This window comes from Anabrus simplex, chromosome 3, assembly GCF_040414725.1.
Source record: "Anabrus simplex isolate iqAnaSimp1 chromosome 3, ASM4041472v1, whole genome shotgun sequence".
Taxonomy (NCBI): Eukaryota; Metazoa; Arthropoda; class Insecta; order Orthoptera; family Tettigoniidae; genus Anabrus; species Anabrus simplex.
The window spans coordinates 150,150,455-150,154,887 of NC_090267.1; the positions used below are offsets into that span (position 1 = coordinate 150,150,455).

A 4,433-nucleotide genomic window follows, 5' to 3' on the forward strand; every position below is an offset into this window, starting at 1 on the left:
ATTATTGATGCGTCAGGAAACCAATTTTTAGTAATTCAGAGTAATTCAAGTTAGGCTGTAGTTAGTCCAGCGTTGATAATGCATGGCTGGTAAGTAGTGTAATTTTATTCCGTGAGCACCCAGAACTACGAGATATGACTTCGGAACTGACACCACAGGCCTCCACTGACATATATTTAGATAGGAATTGTACAATTTTAATTGGCAAGCTTATCACAATTTAAGTGCAAATTGAGGAATATTTAATTCATAATTGTATTACCGTGTGATGATTTTATCAGAAATCACAATTTAGATATGGATTAATTACACCGTTATTACGAGGAAGTTAATTATGATCACGCAGTATGGTCTAATTTCCAGGTAAGTCGTGTAGGGAGATAGTGTAATGATGAACCCAATAATAATAATAATAATAATAATAATAATAATAATAATAACAATAATAAATTGTAATTATGGTAATCATGCAAGTATTGGTATCATAGAAACCGGTGTCGTGTCGCGGGTTCATGATATTGTAAACGAATGTGTGTGTTGAATTGAAGTGAAGTATTGAGAGCCGATGTAATTTGCTTAATGAACAATGAAGCTCAGTTTATTAGTGAACGATCCCCGAGATGGGGTGTTTTGTTAAGAAAGGGCGTTATGCCTCTGAAGGCCGAGGCCATTGACCACCCGCCGTGCAGGGGTTGGGGCAGTTGACCTAGTGAGGAGAAGTGTTGGTTTTTTTTGTATGCTCGTCCGCTCGTAGAAGGGGGAGCCTTGTGTTAAAGAGAACGAGGCCCGGAAGAGTCGCCTAATAATGGAAATATTCAACACGCCAGAATGATGTAGTCGCTAATAAATGACACGGCGATTGTTACCAGTACTTGTTAGTTTACTGTCATTACTCATTTGAGGATAATGTAGCTTAGGGTTTTCAGAGTCCCACTTCCATCCAAAGGGGTGTCAGTTCAGTTCCCGACAGCGGCATTGGTACCCCAATGCTCAACCGAAGGCTGGATGTCTCACGTGTTTAATGTATATAATTTGTGTTCTCTAAGTGTTTATGTACCTTGTTGTGATTATAATTGAGTTGCCGATGGTGCTGACCATCGGGGTGGTGAATTGTATACAAGTAAGAGTCGGTTCAAACCCGGGCGTTTGTTCCACATTTTTATGAGTTCCTTCTTGGTACTTTGTTGGGGAATAGTTGTGTGTTTAGCATAGGGATTGTTCAGACTCGTTGCATGCATGTTAATCCTATTGGTCAATGATATCACATAGCCTCAGTGTCTATGATAAGTGTTTTTCCGTTCGAATCTCGTCATAATGGATCGCTCTGCGATAGATGATACTCGGATCCATCACATACGACTAAAAGTCGATAACAAACCACAACAATTGATAATAATCCATGTAGTTCATTTGTATATAAATGCGTCATTACCATCATCATTTCATTAAGGCCCAATAAACCACTTGTATTAATCTAAACTTTAACCCGAATGTGTTCTCATTGTAATTAGGTATGATCCGTCTCCTACCCTGTATGCCTTTAAGCTAAGTCTAGTTAAGCGCCTATTTTGTTTTATTCCAACCCGTTAACGCCCTGTAGATATCATGCCGGAGCCATTATGTGTAGGGACGGGTGCAATATATATATATATATATATATATATATATATATATATATATATAATAATAAGAGTTTTGTCTGTACATTGCTCAGAATGTGAAAAGAATGGTATTTCTGTAACGGTCATGTCCATAGTAACAAGAAAATGCACTTTTTAAATTTCCGTAATTTCTGTCTGTCTGTCTGTCTGTCTGTCTGTATGTATGTATGTATGTATGTATGTACGTATGTATGTACACGCATCACGAGAAAACCACTGAAGAGAATTTAATGAAAATTGGTATGTGAAGTTTGGAGAATGAGCCACTACAATATAGGCTATAAATCATTTTACTCACGCTGAGTGAAATGGTAGTTTAGAAGATGGCCTAAATTTAATTCTCAAATATTTATATTATTAGTGGTCCTGTCAATGAATACTACATAACTCAAGTTATATAGAATTAAATTTACGATCATTTATGTCATACATTGTTACCGTCCCGGCTTTGATAACAAATATTCATGAATTTGTATTTTTGCTGCCAAGTCCACATCAACACCGAGCCACGAGAAAATGGGTTAACAGAATTTAATGAAAGTCGGTATATAGAGTCGGGGAATAAGAAACTACAGTCTAAGCTATAAACAATTTTATTCGCCCTGTATCAAATTGTAGTTTAGGGGAAGACGCCTAAAATTTAATTTTTAAATACCTATGTTATTTGTCCTATCGAAAAGTAATGCATAAGAAAAGTTATAGAAAATACAATTTCCGACCATTTATGTTTTATTCAATTTTACCGTACCGACTATGATAAGAGTGGTATTTCAGAATCGGAAGAAAACTAAATGTGAAGGCCTACAATACTGAAAGCACATAAAATTGATCAACAATAACATTATATTGACCATTGTTTGTGGTGATGTTCTTTGTCTCCGATAGATGGGATTACTGCTGCCTACCGAGTATAACAGCTGACTGAATATTGGCGGGAAATAGTTGAGGAGTTAGGAAACTTTCTTCTTTAGCATCTCACATCTCATTCCTCTGGTTCGTACATTTTCTGATACCGTACTGCTGGTACGTAACTCACTGGTTCATCATAGTATTCCAGCTATTCGATCCCTACTCTGACGCGCTGTTTTGAATGATCAGTGTGCACTCTTAAGGCAGAGGCTCACCTAGTAGTAGTAGCAGTAGTAGTAGTAGTAGTAGCAGTAGTAGCAATATGACCTGGTCTAGAATTACAATTTAGGCATATTCCAAATGATAGCACCACAATTCACTATATAACTCAAAATTCAACCCTGAAGAGAGTCGTTTCTTGAAAAGAGCTTCTTCCTCTTCACTTTCATTAAATTCTACATTCATTTTATTCAAAATTAGCAGTGAAGAGGCGGATACTCCTCTCGATTGGAGGAAAAAATTGCCTCAAAATCAGATAGATTTTTCCGACGCCAGTGTAGTGAATTGAGATTTTTCCGACTCATCGGGTACGGTACTCCTAGGAAACAGATTAGTAATCTTATAAATAAAGTTGTTCGTAATCGAAACAGACTTTCAACGTATTAGGTCGTGTTACGTACATGTAGTACGTGTTGAAGAGATGTCAAGTACAGAACAAAAATGGCCAGCCGGACACCAGTGGGATCCGAACCCACAACCTCCCGATTTCGCGTCGGTTGCTCTACCAATTGAGCTATGGTGGCCTAGGCTATCTTTGTTCTGTTTGAAAGGATCTGAGCTACAGGTCTGGCACTGCTGCTAGCACACTGTAGAGTGCGTTTAAGTCCCCCGTTGTGGGGCATGTCAATGAATATTGAATTTTCACGACCACATTGTAATCGAAACAGACTTTCAACGTATTAGGTCGTGTTACGTACATGTAGTACGTGTTGAAGAGATGTTAAGTAGAGAACAAAAATGGCCAGCCGGACACCAGTGAGATCCGAACCCACAACCTTCCACTGGTGTCCGGCTGGAGGTTGTGGGTTCGGATCCCACTGGTGTCCGGCTGGCCATTTTTGTTCTGTACTTAACATCTCTTCAACACGTACTACATGTACGTAACACGACCTAATACGTTGAAAGTCTGTTTCGATTACAATGCGGTCGTGAAAATTCAATATTCATTGACATGCCCCACAACGGGCGACTTAAACGCACTCTACAGTGTGCTAGCAGCAGTGCCAGACCTACAGCTCAGATCCTTTCAAACAGAACAAAAATGGCCTAGGCCACCATAGCTCAACTGGTAGAGCAACCGATGCGAAATCGGGAGGTTGTGGGTTTGGATCCCACTGGTGTCCGGCTGGCCATTTTTGTTCTGTACTTAACATCTCTTCAACACGTACTACATGTACGTAACACGACCTAATACGTTGAAAGTCTGTTTCGATTACAATGCGGTCGTGAAAATTCAATATTCAAAGTTGTTCGTGTCTGTTTGTCTGTTCCACCATCACGTCGAAACGGCTGGGTAGATCTCAACCAAACTTCATATTTAGAGTATACTGACCCCGGGGAAGGTTTCAATATGCATATCATTTTAAAATCTTTGAAAAGACTGGGGTTTTATAGGAAAAACGGTTTTCCTCCATTTTCTCTTATACTATTATAGGCAAAATATCGAATTTGTCGTATAAGGACGAGACAAAGCTCAATTTAATCCTCTTGACGCAAAGAACAACTAGGGTGAGTAGTTTGAATTTTTCTGTTGACAATGGCTAACGTAAATGAGTCAATTATTTATACCGAACAGCATGTCCGTGATGTCATTGACCCTATCCCTCTTCATTGTCGTCCGCCTTCACCCTTACCTTCCCCTTC

The 4,433-nt window shown here is 39.0% G+C and overlaps 1 non-coding gene across 1 annotated transcript; it reads right to left on the minus strand.

The window, feature by feature from the left end:
- Positions 1-3,236: 3,236 nt before the first annotated feature.
- Positions 3,237-3,313, minus strand: TRNAS-CGA (transfer RNA serine (anticodon CGA)). The gene has a single exon. It is a non-coding gene; the product is annotated as a tRNA-Ser (tRNA).
- Between the last annotated feature and the right edge of the window lie 1,120 nt (positions 3,314-4,433).